This window comes from Populus alba, chromosome 14 (genome assembly GCF_005239225.2).
Source record: "Populus alba chromosome 14, ASM523922v2, whole genome shotgun sequence".
Lineage (NCBI taxonomy): Eukaryota > Viridiplantae > Streptophyta > Magnoliopsida > Malpighiales > Salicaceae > Populus > Populus alba.
In genome coordinates, this window is record NC_133297.1 from 17,470,367 (window position 1) to 17,490,693 (window position 20,327).

Here is a 20,327-nt window from a genome sequence, read left to right on the forward strand (position 1 = left end):
AGAATCACTCTTTGAGCACTAATGCTCTTGATGATATGATGGTTTTTATTTTTTTTTTTTTAATGTTTTTTCCGGATCTTATGTTTAATCTCGGATTTTTTTTGTTTATTTCTTTTGTGTTTTTGAATTTCTAGTTGTATTTTTAGTAGAGGTAAAGTTTTCTAATTTATTTAAAGGTTTTGTAGATTTTTTAAGATTTTTTAAAATAAAATCATGAATTCAGGATTTATACTTGCAATCTTTTTTTTCATTAAATTTTTATAATTTTTTCTTGCGATTTTATATTGTTTTTTTTTTTTATTAATGTGGGTGTCTGGGTCAGCTTATGTATACCTCAACTAATCTTGTAGGTCTTGAAGTTAATGACCATATAAGTCTCTAGTAATTATCATATTAATAATCACATGACTCGAATTTAAAACCATAAAAAAAAATCTTTTAATTTTAAATTCTTACCCGGATATGATTATGATGTTATGTTATTACTGTTATAGGTGGCGGGGATTAATAAAATTCTCAGGACGTACAAATATCACAACATTCACTACTAAAAACAGGGGCTATTAGCATATGAATTTAGCAACGAATAATTCCGTTGCTAAATTCAGTAACAGATTTGCAACGGATTACACATATATTATTTTTTTAATATTAGCAACAGGATTTAGCAATGGAAAAGTTTGCAAAAGGCAACGTAAAGTTTGCAACGGATTATCCGTTGCTAATTGTAAAAATAATTATTTAAATATTAATATAAAAACCAAAATTATATAGACTGTTGATTACTTTTGATATGATAAAATCTCAACTGTTTAATTTCGCTGCCATTTTTTACACCTACAATACTCCCCCCCACACCCTTGGAAATGTAAACAGAGATAACAATGAAACCAACAGCTAAAAATTAATTAACTTCCAGTCTCCTTCGCCCCCAATAACATTCATAACTGTAGAAAAATTACCCTCTCTTCATTGATTTCATTTTTGTTTGTTCCAAACTTTTCATTTTCTTCTCATTCGTCTTCAACATCGCTAAGTTTTTTTCTTCATCTTCTTCTCCTTCATGTTAACAGTTTCAATCTTTCTCTGTAAACCACCAAAAACAAAGACCCATGTCAACTTTGCACCAGACTCATCATTATCACCATTGAACATCCTGATTTACCCCTTCTCTTTGTAAACAGGTTGGGTTTTGCACTCTTTTCTTCAACAAATCAGGTAATTAATTTCGGATTTATGTTTTTCTTTGTTACAATTTAACTTACACGAAAAAGTTTTAACCTAACTTTTCCAATCTCAGGTGTTATTCTGTCGTGTAGATTCATCTCACTCAACTATAACTCAAGAATACAAGTAATAAATTTTTTTTATCGATACTGTGAATACTGGTTTTAGGCTATTAATTCGATTATATAAGGTTTATGAAATGTTTTTACCATGATTTATAACCTAAAGTTATTTGTTATGACATTCCATTTCTGTAACTGACTTCATGTGACAGTTATTAACTAAGAGGTGGACTTGTGTATTGTAGCTTCTTGGCAGGAGTAGTGGATTTCAAGTAGCATCCACTCATCAGCCATGTACAAAAGGACTTTGGTTGTTGAGTGCACCGTTAAAGAGAACTGCCCTTGATGGAACTTAGTACAATCTCTTACTGTTAGACATTGAAGGAATAGATGCTTATGATCAAACAGTAAGCGCATTTACCTTATTAGGATGAACATATGATTGTTGTGCTGGTTTTATGTTTTAGCAGTTCAAGAATTGATATGAAATGGCTAGTAATCAATTTTATTAATTAAAGAATTTTTTTTCTGTGATTCCTTCTTATTTATAATTTACACCATATCCTTTTTATATTCCCACACAACTGCTCTTTTGGATTATGTAGTAATTTTTTTTTTGGTTAGCTAGGTTTATTTACAGCTAAGTTGTTTGTGCTATGCTTTTTGTACCTTGTTGTTTTGCTCTTTGAACTAAAAGCATCTCATTGGAATTTCCTTTTATGCAAAGGCTTGGTTTTGTAGAAAAAATATGTCCTAATGATTAGTACTTAAAAGTGCATATTTATCAAGGTTTTATATCATCATTTTGCACTTAAAGTATCAATAACTCCTTAACTAAAGCATGTTTTATAATAACAAGTCTAATACTATAAAATGCCTTAATATATGGTAAATGTTCATCTGAAATGCAGGCCTATCATATAAATCAAAGGATTGATTGATGAGATCAAGTATGGAAATTGAAAGGACAAAGAGAAGGTTAAACTTAGAAAAGAGATGTTGGTGCAGTCCAAACTGGAACACTGTTCGATAATTGGGTCATATCTTGAGTTTTAGATGTCTAAATGACCTCATATTTTTATACAGATTCAGTAAAACATAGGCCTACAACTTTCATGTTTTCATCAAGATCTAAGAAGGCCGTTTTCAAGTCCAAATTATAGCAACAACGGAGAAGTCCAAATCTGTCCTGCAGCCCAAACAATGTTCAGTGTTTGGCCCATAACTGGAGTTCTAGAAGTCCAAATGACCTCTATTATTTTTTCCTGGAAAACTGAGTCAATTTCCTACAACTTTCATGTTTTCCAGTGGACCCAATTCGGATGGTAGCATTTTTGTTTTATTCAAACAAGAAGATAAGGATTTTCACCACGTCAAAAGTTGGCCACTCACTCAACAATTAGTCATCAAATCAATAATTCTGAATTTTGGCCTATAAAAGGAGGCATTTGCCATGCATTTGGGAGCTTGGTTGTTCAGATCAAGTTCATGCTCTTTATTTCTCTTTTTATATATTTTTTGTAATTTTTAAGTTTTGCTTTCATTAATATCTTGTTTATGTTTTTCATTTCCTTTCCTTTTCTTAGTTAACTTGTATCTTATTTATGTTCTTGTTTTGTTTACTTATGTTTCTCCTCTGAATTATGTTTAGTTAAGTTTATTATGTCAAGGTGAAAATGTTACGCTAATGGTGTAAGAATAATTATAGTGTAAACTCAACATAGACCTTAATGTTTAATATTAACATGTCTTATCTTTTTATCTTACTAATTCTTAATACCTTGCTTGTTAAATGGTTAATCTAGATTTGTGTTATATAACACTTGGTACAACAAATGCTTGGCACTCTCATAGCCTAACGGTATGGTATTACCTACACCTGGGCTATGAAAGGATCTTGATTTGTTGTCAACATAAGTTAACATCATGGATTCCTGACAATATTTAAAAGTTTGGTGTTATGTAAATAAGATAATTATTATGATCATGTTAATAATTTATAATGAACTATTAATGAGAAATCATTCGATTGGAACCTCCTCTGTGTGTGGTTTCCAAATTGAGTAATAAGAGTTTATACTATACTTGTTTGCAATACCATTGGTGGATCCTCTAACCTTGACATTTGTTTTTATCATTGTTTAATCATTACATTAATCTTTCATCTCAAAGTTCTCATTAATTTCTTCATCTTCTTCTTTTATTACTACTACTACTACTACTACTTCTATTATTATTATTATTATTATTATTATTATTATTATTATTATTTACATTCTATTTATATTATATAATATATATCTTTGATCTTTTCATAAACTCAGTATATAGGCTGAAAACCTGTGACCCGATCTTTTAGATCATTCTCAGGTATAACAACGCCACGTACTGAGTATTATTATTATTATTACTATTGTTGTTGTTTTTGTTGTTGTTGTTGTCTTGTTATTTATAATTTATATAATTAACCTCTTTGTGGTTCGACCCCGGTCTTGCCGAGTTATTTATTACTTCGACACTCCTGCACTTGGGAGAAGACATCAATCTTTTGGTCGTGTCACCTAACCATAAAAATTCCTATTAAGTTATAGGTTTTAAGAGATAATAATTAGAGTAAATTATAATTTAATTTTTTAAAACTATAAGTTAGTTCCTTGTTATTAAATTAAATGAAAATTTTCAGGTTAGATCTTAAATGAAAAAATATTTGTTATGAGAAGACAAGTGCCAAAAATATATTAAAAATTTATACTTTAACTTGGAATTGAGTTTTTTTAAAACCAAACAGACAAAACAAATATTAAAAATTAACTTACAATTGAGTTTTTGTTATTAAATTAACTTAGAATTGAGAAGACAAGTGCCAAAAAAATATTAAAAATTCATACTTTAACTTAGAATTGAGTTTTTTTTTAAAACCAAACAGACCAAAAAAATATTAAAAATTAACTTACAATTGAGTTTTTGTTATTAAATTACTAATTTATAAAAGATGAGCTGGGCTCCATGACTTTCTCCACACTACTGGGCCCTGAAAAATGAATTGAACAAGAAGATGACTGAAATAAAGCTATACTCATCTACATTTTAAACATTACCAAGTATGACTAAGAAACAAGTTCTCTATGACCAAGTTAAAGTGTACTACCAACACAACCAAGACAAACGTATTACATTAAAAATAGCTGGACTGCAGAAACACTTTTTCCAAATATGAGTTATCAATCAGATTTTAGGATTGCTGCAAATATATCATAGAACATGGAAAAGTTTCCAGAGCTTATGCATCACGACATAATTCAGTCTTTAAACCAATTACAGTTGAACCAAGCTGTGATTAAAATAAAACGAAACTTTATTTTCAAGCTGTGAATGTGTTATTAATCACGTATTTTGACCATGGGTGATAAAGCATTACCATGGCAATGGGAAATCCTCACACACTCATATTGTCACACTAAACAACCCATATAATTAAAAACTTAATAGGTTTCTTACATAATCAGAAATCTTACCGCTTTAAAATAAAAATATAACAAAAAGTAGAAGAAAAACAGTTCTCCAAGTTCTTACAAACACATGTGCATATATCCAATCATTAACATTTTTTTAGCTTGATATCTGTGTGAGCTGGACAAATAATTAAAGTTTATTTATGTGGTACATATTTTATTTTAAAGGATTGTTTAAGTACTAGCAGTTAAAGAAGTATGCTAATTTCTAAAAATGCTTATTGGTGTTATCATGTTAATTAGATTAACATGGATGATCAATCGTGGATGTATCATTGTCTTATAGATGGTCGTCTTCGTCCTGAATACATTACAGGTGTTAGAAGATTTATCAATTTTGCATTTTCAATTGATAAAAATATATCTGGGGAAAAAATTAGATGTCCTTGTGTGAGGTGCAAAAATCAAAAGTTTTTAAAGGAAGATGATGTTTGTAAACATCTATTGACAAAAGGTTTTTTACCTTGTTATGAAAATTGGACTGTACATGGGGAGCCTTATGTCACAGAACCAATATTGGCTGGACCTTCATCGATTGGAATTAATTATGTTATGAATGATGTTTGTCTAGAGAATCCATATAGGAATCTGGTTATGGATGCAATGGGGGTTGGTGATGCATTCTATAATGATAATATGTCTAGTCTTGTGGTAGCAGGGGAAATTTCAAATCCGGAGGCAACTAAATTTTTTGAGCTTTTGAAAGTTGCGGAGGAGCCATTGTGGGATGGGTGTACCAAACAATTCAAATTATCTTCTTGTGCATAATTGTTTAATATGAAGTCAACTTTAAATTTGACTCAGACTGCCTTTAACAAGTTTATTGATTTTACAAAAAGTTGTATGCCTAATGATGAAAATTTGGTTTCAAATTTTTATGGTGCCAAGAAATTTATGCAGCCACTTGGACTTGGTTATGAGAAATATGATGTGTGTCCTAATTACTGTATGCTGTACTATAGGGTAGATGCAATGAAAATAAATTGTGATTTTTGTGGAAGTTCACGATACAAACCTAGAAATCCAACTAGCAAAGGTTCCAATAAGGCGGAGAAGCAACTCTGATATTTTCCCTTAACACTAAGGCTTCAGAGAATGTTCATGTCTCCATATCATGCCAAATATATGACATGACATCATTTTCATAAGTCAAATAATGGGGTTATGGTGCACTCATCTTATGGGGAGGCATGGAAGGAGTTTAATCATGTCCACTTAAGCTTTGCATCAGATCCGAGAAAAATTCGGTTAGGGTTATGCATTGATGGGTTTTGTCCATTTGACATGTCTTCAAATACATACTCTTGTTGGCCAGTAATTGTGATTGTTTATAATTTGCCTCCGTGGAAATACATGACTAGACCATTCATGTCTTTGACAATGATAATTCATGGGCCAAAGAATCCAGGTAAAAAGCTTGATGTTTTCCTAAGACCTTTGATTGATGAGTTAAAGAAGTTGTGGTCTGTTGGTGTTGAAACATATGATGTATACAGAAAGGAAAATTTCAAATTAAGGGCAGTTTTGATGTGGACCATTAGTGACTTTCCAGCATATGAGATGTTATTGGGGTGGAGTACTCATGGAAATTTGTCTTGTCCTTATTGTATGGAGCATAGCAAGGCTTTTATATTAAAAAATAGAGGGAAAACTACATTTTTTGATTGTCATCTACGATTCCTACCCATGAACCACCCATATAGATGTCAATATGATAAGTTTTTGAAAGGAGTAATTGAAAGGCTCCCTCCTTTACCTCGTCCATTGGTTTGGAAATGTTAAACGAAGTGTCCAAGTATACTGAGGGATATAATGGAGGTTCATCATATAATGATAAAATTCCTGGCTTTGGTGTTAAACACAATTGGGTGAAGAAGAGCATTTTCTGGGAGCTTCCATATTGGCATACAAATTTGATTCCTCATAATCTTGATGTCATGCATATTGAGAAAAATGTCTTTGACAATATTTTTTATACAGTAATGGATTGTCCTAATAGAAGTAAGGACAATTTAAAGGCTAGGTTGGATATTCAATTGTATTGTCAGAAGCCAAATTTACATTTGTAACAAGATATGAGTGGTCGGGTTTACAAACTTAAAGGCACTTATTGTCTACACAAGAAACAACAACAAGAAGTATTGTCATGGATGAAGGAATTATCATTTCTTGATGATAATGCTTCAAGCATTTCACGATGTGTGAAAGAGGCACAATATAAGGTTTCGGGGATGAAGAGCCATGATTGTCATGTCTTCATTCAAAGACTTCTTCCAACCGCTTTCTGACCTTACTTACCTAGGCCACTATGGGAGGCATTAACTGAACTGTTTGTATTTTTTCGAGATATTTGTTCAACAAATTTAAATGCCTAGCACATGGAGTTAATGTAGATAAATATAATTGAAATAATTTACAAACTTGAAAGGATTTTTCCTCTATCCTTCTTTGACTCCATGAAACACTTGACGATACATCTACCTTACGAGGTAAAAGCTGGTGGACCAGTTCAAATCGATGGATGTATCCATTTGAACGGTATGTTTTCATACTATGTTAATTTTATTCCCTTTTTATTTTTAAAAAATAAACTAATTGACAGAAATGATATAGGTATATGTTTTATTTGAAGAAGAAAGTGACCAATAAAGCTAAAGTTGAGGGTTCCATATGTGAAGCATACTTGATTGATGAAATTACCAATTTTGCATCTCATTATTTTGGTGATGACATGTAAACAATTTGGAATCGAGTTCCACGGAATGATGATGGTGGCCTTAAAAGTGTAGATGGATGTCTCTCTATTTTTTCCTATCCAGGGAAAAAATTATCCAAAAGATTTTATAGAAGGCAGTTGTCACATGCTGAAATGCAAATTGCGCATAACTATATGATATTCAATTGCCAAGAACTAAAGCCTTATTTAGAGTAAGTATGAAATATTATTTTGTACTAAATTTATAATAATTTATTATTAACTTTAACATTTTAAAATTTTAGGCAATGTCGTTAAAAGCTAAAGTCACAACAACCACATACGAGTGATGGTGAAATTGAAAAATTATGTGAAGCGATCTTTCCAAATTGGTTAAAAAATAATGTAAGTATTTTAATAAAATTAATTTATATTTTATGTCAATTAGTTACTTTAAAAATATTATTAATCTCTTTTAAATCATTATTTCTTTGGAGTTAACTATTATGCTAGGTGGAATACCAATCTAACGGAATTGAAAATCAGCTCTTTGGACTTGCTATGGGCCCTTCAACTTCAGTGAAATGTTATAATGAGTATTATGTGAATGGTTTTAAATTTCATACTCAAAGTTATGACCGTTTTAAAAAGACAATGAATAGTGGAGTTTGTGTGAAAGGAAGTTGCTATGATGATAATGAATGTGATTATTATGGAATGCTTAAAGAAGTTGTTTGGCTAAAATACTTGGGGAGTAAGTGCAAGTTATTTATGTTTAAATGTAATTAGTATGATACAAAACGAGAGATTAGAGTGCATCGTTCAAATGATTTGGTTGAAATCAAACATACATCTCGACTACACGGAAATAATGATTTTGTGTTAGCACAACAATGTCAACAAGTCTACTATACATATCCACCTGGTAATAAATCATCTGAATGGTGGACGATTATTAAGACAACTGCTAAAAGTCGTTATAATGTTGACATGGGTGAATTTATTGAAGATGCCAACAATGTGAGATCATTTAATGTTGATCAATTAGATGAGATTTCTCAACCAAGTCGTGTCCTTCTAACTCAAACACTTGATGATCCAAATATACTTGTTGAATCATCTTATTATGAAGAAATCGGTCAACATGAATTGCTTCAACTTGACATAAATTGGGGAAACAAAGATGATGAAGAAGAAGAAAAAGAAGATGATGATGATGATGATGGTGATGGTGATGGTGATGGTGAAGAAGAAGATGATGATGAGGATGATTGTTATGGTAGTGATGGTTAGGAGTGATGATAATAATGAGTAGCACAAGTTAATTATATTTCATAATATATGTAATGAATTATCTTTATTATATGTATCGATGATTTCATATTATTTGACAATGTTTAGGCTTTCAATGTTTTTTCTTTATTATTTTATTCAAGTATGTGTTATGTATCACATTAAATATATCATTTTCATTGACCTTTGAAACCATTTCTAACCTTTAAAGTATCAATCTTTAAATTGTTATTATGATGTTATAGTTTATTTTGTGATTCGTCTTCTTGCTTATAGATGCTGAAGCATGAATGAAAGGGTTCTTCCTACTCAATGTTTTGATTTATAGGAACAAACATTAAGGTAAGCATACTCATAAATTTTGATTTTTGCTTAATTAATTATTTAGATTTTTATTTTTATTATTGTTTGTGTTAATTGGCTTTTGATAATTTAAACTTCATGGCTGATTTTTATCATTGCAAGGAATGTTTAATGAAATTGTCTTGATGTTATTTATATATTTGGTTTTGTTACAATAATTATTTTATTTAAAGTATAATATTTTTCGAAGTGATGGCTATTAAGTGGACAATCCATACTGATTTTGAACATCATAAACTGGATATTGTTTGTAATGAATTGGAAAAAAGAAATAAGAGATTTAACAATTTGTTTTCATTCTAGTTATGGTAATCTTAGGGAAAAATATCTGTGAATTTTTTGTTCTTGATAGTTTAATTATGAGCTAATTTATTGTTATGCTGTATATATTCATATGATAATTTATATATTTTTTCTTGTTTTTAGCATGCCTCGATGAGGATCTATAGTTAGATTCTAGGAGTGACAGGTCCACTTCATTCAAATCCTTTCAAACTACATCAAGGCATAATAACAAATGATCCACATTTCATCAACCTGTGTATTAGAATACAAATGAGTATTATATACCTACTTTGGGGAGTACACATCCTCCTCAACATGATTATAGGAGGGTTGAAGCATATCAATATTGTGAGGGCTTTCGTTTCCAAGATTTGCTTCAAACTCAAGGAGGTTTCTCTCGAGATAACCAACTTGTTTATGGAGGATATAATTTATATAGGAGTTATGGAGAGTTGATGGTGATGATGGTGATGGTGATGATGATGATGTGAACATTAGAGATGAAGATGAGGGAGACGATAGTAATGAGAGAGGTGCATGTGATGAGAGAGGTGTATGTGATGAGGATCAAGATGGTGTTCCATCATATCACGGTTCAACATCTTCTCCATACAATTATGATCAAAGTGTTAAAAGGAAGGGTTTTGACACACTAATAGATCCAATTACAAGAAAAAAAGAGCTTTGTTTGTATAGAACAATAGAGTAAGTTCAAACTTTTAAAAACTAACTTATTAAGGTTATATTTTCAGGTATGAAAAAAATTACTTATTATTGTGTAATTATTTTTTTAATATAATTTTGTTATTATATATTTTCAGGTTCAATAACGCATCGTGTGGATGTGTAATCAGAGATATTTTGAGGTCGAATTTTAAGGAAGCATGGCACTCTTGGGAAAAAGTAGATTCAATGTGCAGGGATGAACTCTTTAAAGAGTTTAAGGTAAGAACCAACACTAATTGACATAATATTCTTTTCAATTTTGATCACTTTAATGTAGCATTATGAAAATTATCAACTGAATAGCTATGACTGATTTGTGTTATAATTTGTTCTTATTTCTTGTTTACTATTTAATATCATTTAATTTCTTTATTTATTACATCATCTTGCAAATTCTGAACAAGATAACACAATATGATTAATTATTTATATAATTTGAAATTTTGTGCACTCTTTTTACTTGGTATATATATATTATTTGGTAGAAAAATATTTCTTTCTTGAGGAAGATGAGTCGATTGCTCGTAATATTTGGGAAGATAAGGCTAGGATAGCTTTGAATCAACAATTGACACGAGCTCGCAAGAAAGCCATGTCAAAAGAAAACACTACAAATATTATAGATTGCCTTGATAAAGGTCCTGCTTGGATAAACAATGATGACTGGAATCAAATGATCAAAGATGTTTGGTCCACCCTTGAATTTCAAAGGAGGTCTGAATCTGCTAGGAGAAATCGATTAACCAAAACAGATGGTAAAATAAGCACTCATTCTGGAGGAATAGTGTCATTTGCATCATATCGAGCTAACATGGTAAGGATTTTTTTTTTTATGCTTAAGATACTGAATTAAAATTTATATATTTATCTTTTATAATATTTATTAATCTTGAAAGCAAGAGGAAGCTGGTGGAAAAGAACCTCCATGGGATGATGTCTTTTTAGCTTTGCATCAGAGTACTAAGCAGTCTGGTAACTTCGTCGACAACAAGTCTAAAAAAGTGTTTGTATGTATTTTTATTTGATTATTTCTTAATATAATTTAAGTATTATTTAACAAATGAATTTATTATTGCATGTATTTTATTTTTTGGAAAATTATAAAATGGAGATGATTTCAAAGTATGGAACTAATTGGAAAAATTATCCTTCATTTGATGGAGCAGCTTGGTGTGTGGCTTCAGGAGGATTTACAAAGGGTAGGGTATATGGTGCACCTCGTATGTTAAAATCTATAGTTAGTACAAGCTCTTCATCACATTCCTACTCGGTGGAGTCATCATATCCCAATTCTTCGTATCGAGCATTGCAAAAGGAGATAAATGATAAAGAAGAGGAGATAAAGAAAAAAAATGATTTTATTCTTGAAATAAAACGGCAGATGGATTCCATGCAAGAATATCTTGTGAACAATCTTGGATACCATGGTGGGACATCAAATATTGGCCAAGGTATGCCACCACCTATGGCTCCCCAGATAATGACACCTATGGGTCCCACATCTCAACCAATTTATCGACTTACACCTCGACAACTATATCCTGATCAATCTTGTATCAACCACAATATCATGGTTTGTCTTTGCAACCAGCACCATGATTGTATCTTTTGTTGTTTTTTTTAATTGTATTTCGACTAAATTGTATTAATGCAAGTTTGACTAAATTTTTATAATATGAATATTATTTTTATTTCATTTTTTATTAGTGATACAATTATTTTTAATATTAATTTATGTTGGTTATATATATTCTACAACTTTTAAAATATCCATAAATAATTGATTAAACAAATTAAAGTCATTTTAATAAATAAATAAAAATTAATTTAATAAAAATAATATACTCAGCAATGGATTATCCATTGCTGATTGTAAATAATTCATTAATCAGCAACGAACAATCCGTTGCTAAAATCCGTTGTTAATATTCCTAATATATGCAACGGAAAAATTCATTGGTAGTTGTTAGCATCGGATTATCCGTTACTAATTGTAAGCAACGGAATTTTCGTTGCTGCGAAATCAGCAACAAATAAATTCGTTGCTAAAAAATCAGCAACGACAAATTTGCATTCGATTTTTGCCATTGTTAATTTCGTTGTTAAATTATTTTATCAATAGATTTTAATATTATTTACAACGGAATACATTTTTTAGTAGTGATTATAATTACTACGTACGTGGAGTGATCAAATTACAAAAGACAATTATCGTACGTGAAATAAAATGTAGCAGAAAATTAATGGAAAAAGTAAAGGAAGGAAGCAGCTATTAATTACTGAATTAAAATCAACATAGATAGATATAATCTAAACGACCAATTAATTTTGATCGGATTGGGCTGTTATTATTGAGCTGAAACCATGAGAGAAGAGACGAATCCATATTTGATCAGAGACGACAGAACAGAAGCAGTTCACAAGCGTTCATTGTGAGGAAACGAAGCAGCACGACCAGCACTGGTGCAATTTGCAGCAGCAGTGGCGGCATTACTATTAATAATATTGCCGCCGCCGCCGCCGCCGCAGGAGTTGTCAGTTTGAGAAGCATATCCAGCTCCATAGCTTCTGGCATCATCATTTTGAGATCCGTGGTTGCAGACCTTGCCATCCATATTAATATTATTATTATTATTATTTTGAGGCACCATATTATTCTCATTGAATTCATGCTTTGCAATCTCCCTCTCGACCCTTTGCCCAGCCTTGGCCACATGAAGCTCCATTTCTGCTTCGGCCTCTCTCGCCAGACGAACCTCATGAGCAACATCCATCCGCGCTTTTGCCATTTCCTTCTCCGCCTGCATAAATTATATTAGCAACCATAAACAGTAATTAGCAAACAAACACTCATTAGACGTAGTACGTACTAATTGTTAATTATTACCTTCTCCTCCGCCTTTGCTTCAGCCTTGGCCTTGCGCATGGCGGTCATATCATGTAGTTTCTCCTTCACAGCCTGCATTTCTCTCTACTAATCTGATGATCAAACCACCTTAATTCTTTTCTTAAATTTTAGCATTGCTGTCTCAACACAAATGTTGCAATTATATACAGCCAAGATTTGCCCTAATTAGGTTGACAAGTGTCAGATTCGTAGCCCTGTATTGTGTATTCCCTACTACCAATTTGTGGGCATGGCCACGGATTATTCTGTGCTCAGTTAGTCATCCACACCGGCACCGGAGATGACGCTGCTTCCAAATTATAAAGGTCCTCCAATCCGAGTCCGAGTCGCTCGTTGAATTTATCAACTGAACCAAATCCACAAAGTAATCTATTTATGTGAATTTAGTCTGCAGAATTATTTTATTTGCACCAGCCAGCCAGAGTTCCTGTAATAATAATATTGGGGTTGCCGAAATTCATATTGGCAGCTAAAATAATAAAATACAATTATTTGAAAGTTAATAATATCTTGTTATATAATATTAGAGTTGTTTAAAATTTATTATTTAAAAATTTGATTTTTTTTATTTTAAATATTTTTTTGAAAGTTGGGATGTTACAAACCATAAGTTATCGAATTATCTGACCTTCAACGATAATCCAAACAAACCACTAGTTATAAATATTTTAAATCTCTATATAGAAGAGAGTGATTCCTATATTTAAAGTGCTAGCTCTATATTTTATGATTTACATAGCTTTCTTGTCTAACACACAACTTCTTAAAAATAAGAGGCATAATTTTATATTTATAGAGAATATTAAAAACCCTATAAACAATAAAATATCTATTTACCTCTTAAATAATATTCATATATTATTTAAGGATAATTATAGAAATTTAATCAATCAAGTCCCTACTTGATTATTTTAGTACTAGAATTGTAATCCCTGAATTAAATACATTCTAGTGTTTAATTTCAAATTTTATTTTTCAATCAAGTCACACTTAATTAATTATCCCGGTTTAATTTCTGACTAATGGTTTTTAATGTGTGTGACCTATTAGGTTCCTAATATGTTGGCCCAAGTATAAATTATAATTCTAAATAAATATAATTAAATAAATCAAACAATTTAATTTATTATCAATTTAATAATTGATTAATTTATATTTGAAGATCAAGTGCATTTTCTAGCAATGTGTCATGATCTTTCAAATATTAAGAAAGTCATAAGTTATTTAACTTAACCTTTTAGTGACCGGTTTCTAAGTGTAATTATTATTCATTCATCAATAATATTCTAATTTAGACATTTTAGCATAGAGTGTGTCTGCTATGTCAAATTATATTTGTTTGCAGCATTATAGTCATTGATTATTTAAATAAGACTTGAAACTCTTTTCAAATCTCATTCCATTTTATATAAGGATTTAACACTTAATACTATTTGAGAGCACGTTGAAAATTTTACCTAATTCACCTAGGGTGATGAATCTTCTTTTGATCACTCAAATATCTTCATATAGTTTATGTTATATTCAATGTTTGTCTATTTGTTATATTTACAAAGATAACATGTAACAGTATCACAACATAACACTCCCTATATAAGATAACTTGATGATCTCAAGTCTAAAGATCATTTACACAACTATTACATGAGCCTTTTCATAGGCACATGTGATATCTTTATGGAATTCTCATGCGAGTTAGTTTAATATACATATCTTACGATAAACATCTACATATTAGTTCTAGGTATCCTTTATACTTTAGCTTATGAGAATAACTACTTCATTTTCTATAGGAAAGAACATAATATGTATTAGTCTCTACGGCTCTAATGAATGTCCAATATTTAAAAGAGAATAAACCATAAATATTTCAAGAATATAAACCATAAGAATCCCATAATTATAACAACTTTATAATTTTATTTGTAAAACATTTTTGTCCTATTAACTTTATCTTTACTCTAAATTCATTAATCTAATATTATATGGATATTAAAGATAAATTAATCATTTATTAATAATAAATATGTAGTTACATGAATATAATAATGCCACGTATAACCATTCAATTAACTACATGACATATTAAACTAACAATCTCTCACTTACTCTAAAGTTAATCGATCATGTGTCTAATACCATATTGCTCCATATGGCATTAATCTTCTGTATGGATAGTGACTTAGTAAGAGGATTTTCTAAATTCTCTTCGGTCGATACTCTCTCTATCTTTATATCTTTTATCTCATTAATTTATAAAAGCAAATAGAATTGTTTAAGTATTTGTTTGGATCATTAATGAGACCATGGTTCATATACTTATACAATGATTCTATTATTATCATAGTACATGGCAATTGGATAAACAATGCTAGGAACCAACCTAGTTCATTGATGAACTTCTTAATCCAAACAACCTCTTTGTTTCCTTAAACGTGGGGGTATACTCTTATTCAGTTGTAGAATCAATTGTGCTTTCTTGTTTGGAACTCTTCCAAATTAGAGCACTTCATTTAGAGTAAAACATATATTAACTAGTATTTGTTATTTTTCTAACATTTCATTGAAAAAATCTTAATTCAAACAATGTCGAACTTCTAATTTATCTTCTCCATTAATGAATCCTATAGCAAAGTATAAGATGTTATTTTCATCATATCTATCTCAATCCATGTCTTAGAACACATGTATTTAGATAGAGGTGTTCAATACAAAATAGATAAGAATCCAATCATAGATTCTTCCATGCTAAGCTGTTTTATTATCTAGTCTATATGCATGTATTGAGATAATCTAAGCAACCTTTTAGATCTATATCGATAGATTTCTATATCCAATAAATAGGTTCCTTGTCCCAATTAATTTATGAAGAAATTGTTGGACAACCAAAACTTTACCGATTAAAGTAAAGATATTCTATTTCTTAACAATAATATGTCATCTATAAATAATATTATAAAAATGACACAACTCTCATTAACCTTTTGTAAACACAATGTTTATCCATATTTTTATGAAATCAAATATGTATGTTGATTATATCATTAAAATTAGATATTCTTACTCCTTAAAGCTTGCATTGTACATTGCCTTTCATGCTAGTCTTTCTTTTAAATACCCATTTAGATCCATTGGGTTTTATTCCTTTAGGTGGATCAACCAAGTTTTAAATTTGGTTAGTACATGAAGTCCATAGCTTCAATTCGTTTCTTAGAATCAATATCATATATTTCTTCCAAATATTTGGTAGGCTCATCAATTATGAGCAACATGTCATTCACAGTCTTCATGAGAGGTCCTTATTTGATGCATGACATGTCTTACCAAATTTATAGAGATTTTATTTTTTTAAGGTTCACACTAAACATCCAATGTTTTAGTCTTGAGAATATATTTCATCTGATGTAATATTCTAAAAGGTGTAGAGAATCTCATTTTTTTTTTTAAGATAATCCTTGAAATATTTGGTCAAATATTAACTACCTCAATCCAATTGAGGTTTCTTAATACTTATTCCAGTATGTATTTTAATTTTTTAAACCTTTCAAATGATTCAGACTTATATTTCATTAAAAATACATAACCATATCTAGAATGGTCATAAATAAATATAATGAAATATGTATATCCACCTATGGAATGGACGTTCATTGGTCCATACATATCTGTATGTCTCAAACCTAATAATTCTTTCGACCTTTCACTCTTCCAGTAAAGGGTGTTTTGGTCATCTTATCCAATAAATAAGATTTATAAGTACAACATGATTCATAATCAAAAGGACCAAAATATCATTATTTATGTAGCTTAATGATTGTTGTTTCATTTATATGACCTAGTCTATAATGCCACAAGTAAGATGGATAAGGATTATTTAATTTATTCCTTTTAATGTTTATATTGAATGTGGGTATCTCTAGATCAAGTACATACAAGCCATTTGTATAATTACTTGATCTATAATGAACATCATTGTTATAGAAAGAACAATATTTGTTCTTAATAATAAATTTAAATCTTTAAGTCTAAATAAGAATGAATGCGATGTTTCAAGCTAGTACTAAAATAAAATAAGAATTATCAAACATCCTACTAGGTAAAGTTAAATTATAATTTCCTACAGCTAATGCAACAACTCGTGCTCTATTGCCCAACTATATGTCCATTTCACCTTAAAGCAATCTTCTACCTTTTTTTTAATTCTTGATCATTATTACAAATGTGAAATCCACATCTGGTATCTAATACCCAAGAACTACTATATGAAGTAGTAAAATAGTTTTCATTCATAAACATCACACAAGTATTTACATTAGGACATTCTATTACCTTACTTAGGAACAATTCCTTATAGGTCTCATGTCCCTTAACATCAAACAACTATTTAAGATGCTTAATCATATTATAGGCATTAATATTCTCATACTCTATTTGAAGTTCAAGTGACATGCCGACTAATATCATAACATGTTTATTGTCACTAATATAATGGTAATATTTTGTCCTAACTTCAATAAAAACATCTACGAGGGTGTTTGGGAGTGTGGTAGCGATTGTTTTTCAAATAGCTTTTCGTGCCGAAAAGCATGCCAATAATGTTTTTTTATTTTTTAAAAATCATTTTTAATATCAGCATATCAAAACGATCCAAAAAGTACAAACCGCACTCAATTTTAGTAAAAAAAAAAAAATTAAAATTTTTTGAAAAAGCAGGTTCAACCGCAGTGCCAAACAGGCACGCAAGGACATGAAAAATAAGACTTTCAAGCACATATAATATTCTTTCTTGTTTGAGAATTCTCAAATTTTGGTATCAATCCAAGAAGTTTTGTCCAATCAATTTGTTAGCATTAAGTATACTTCATAGGAATATATTAATACTTATTTTATTTATCAACCTATTAATATAAAAATATCGAGTTTAGTTTCATGCATATATATTTAAATCTAAATTTAAATAAGATTTTTAATTTTTAATTTGATCTTTTGCAAATTAATAACCATCTTTGTTACCTCAGAAAATCTCAAATAGCAAGACTGTCAGCAGGAGGGATACTTCCTGCAAATCAGAAATTATAAGAAGAGAGTTCTAAAGCAGTAGGTTGCTCTCCTTTGCTCCAACTGTTTCACCACCGCCAGATATATAATTTATAAGAAAGACCAGTGCTCAACGGAGCAGAAGCAGATGCAGCGTGTTCGGGAAAAGAAAAGAAAAGATATATATTCTTTCCTTTTCTTTTTCCCTAGTACTGGATCGAACAGGCAATTCCTTTCACTTGTCCAATACAAATCAATAATAAAAAGTAAAAAGAAAACGTAACTAGGTCCAGCAGCCCGCCGTGTTGAATCTGATATCTCAGGCAGCAGCGACGGCTTCATGGAGAGACGCACGGGGAGAATCCTTCAACATTTCTTTTGCGAATTTGGTGGTGTCCTTCCACAGCATGCCATATACTCCTCTCTGTTCCTTTCTTTCTCTCTTGTTTTTGTATCTGCGATTGTGGCCGTCTCTCTCACTGCTCCGCTCCTCCTCCTTAAGTGCAAAAAAAGAGCATACCCGGTGGGACTCGAACCCACAGTCGCCTGATTAGAAGTCAGACGCCTTATCCATTAGGCCACGGGTACACTTGATGTCATCCATAACTATATGTACATACTTAATTCTGTAATAAAATCGTAATATTTTAATAAAAGTCAGCCAATATGAAATAGAAATTGAGATAGAGATGAATTCAACATAACGCGCTGAGAAAAAAAATGAGGATTGGAAATAATTTAGCTAAGTTAGAAGGAAAATATTGTGGCGTGCGAGAACTGGATATAATAACTAGGTTCTTAACTCTTGGATTGGCTTAATATTTTATATTTTTTAAAAAATATAAAATTATTAAGAAATTAAAAATTTAATATACACAAGCCAAAACACTTTCAAAATGTTTAAAAAATAATATATTAAATGATATATTTTAAAAACATGTTAAGAAGATGACACATTGGTTAGCTAAGTCTAATCGTGGTTAACTTGTGAAAAAATATCTTAATATAAAAAAAATTACTAAAGGAAAAAAAGAAAAGAAAAAAAGAATGAGCATCAAATAAAAAGGAAAAAAAATGGAGGGACCAAATCTGATAGACTAAAAAAAATTAAAGGAGGATAAAATTAAAAAAAAAAAACTCAATTTCTAAAATTAATTATAATAAAACAAATAGAGATAAAAAAAAAAAAAAGAGATACCAAATCTAAAGAAAAAAGGGTTGTTCAACAAATTCGAAGAATAAAATATGAATTTTTTAAGAGGAGAGAGAAAAAAAAAAAGATGTTGGCACTGAAAATATTAGTGTTAAGCAAATTAAAATAACAACCTTTTTATTGTTAGTTTTAATATCTCTTCTAAAGATATTAGTGTTTTATGTAATTCTATATTAATTTTTTGTGTATCATTGATTTTATTAAAATGATAGGTCTAAATTTTTTTCATCCTAATTAACTTTTTTTTTTTAGTTTTTAAAACTTAATAATTACTTTCATTAAAATATGCGCACATGTCATATAATTTTAAAAGTTATAAATTATTTAACAAAAATAATATATATATATATATATGTGTGTGTGTGTGTGTGTGTGTGTGTGTGTGATTAGTACTTAAAAGTGTATTTTTTGTCAAGGTTTTATATCACCATTTTTCATTTGAAGTATCAATAACTCTTTAACTAAAACATGTTTTATAATAACATATTTAATAATATAAGATACCTTTAATTTATGGTAAATATTCATCTTAAATGCAAGCCTATCATATAAATGAAATGATTGATTGATGAGTTTAATTACTGAAATTGAAAAAACAAAGAGAGGTCTAAATTTAGAAAAGATATGCTGGTTCAGTCCAAACTGAAACACTGTTTCGTAATTGGGTCATATCTGGAGCTGTAGATCTCGAATTTAGGTTTACTTTATATAAATAGAAAGCTAAGACATAGGCCTAAAACTTTCATGGGAGTCCAAGATTTAAAAAGGCCGTTTTCAAGTCAAAACTATAGCAACAATGGAGAAGTCTAAATCTGTCCTGCAGCCTAGACACTGTTTAGTGTTTAGCCCATGTCTCGAGTTGTAGAAGTTCAAATGACCTCAATTTTTTTTCCTGGAAAGTTAAGATAATTTCCCAGAACTTTTATGAATAAAGTTGGTTAAAATTTGGACGTTATCAATGACGTTTTGTTCAGACAAAAAGATAAGTATTGTCACCAAGTTAAGA

At 30.0% G+C, this 20,327-nt stretch overlaps 1 non-coding gene and 1 pseudogene across 1 annotated transcript; one reads left to right on the forward strand and one right to left on the reverse strand.

Annotated features, from left to right (window-relative positions):
• Positions 1-5,404: 5,404 nt before the first annotated feature.
• Positions 5,405-6,583, forward strand: LOC140954549 (uncharacterized; annotated as a pseudogene).
• Positions 6,584-18,623: 12,040 nt separating this feature from the next.
• On the reverse strand, positions 18,624-18,696 carry TRNAR-UCU (transfer RNA arginine (anticodon UCU)). Its single transcript has one exon. It is a non-coding gene; the product is annotated as a tRNA-Arg (tRNA).
• Between the last annotated feature and the right edge of the window lie 1,631 nt (positions 18,697-20,327).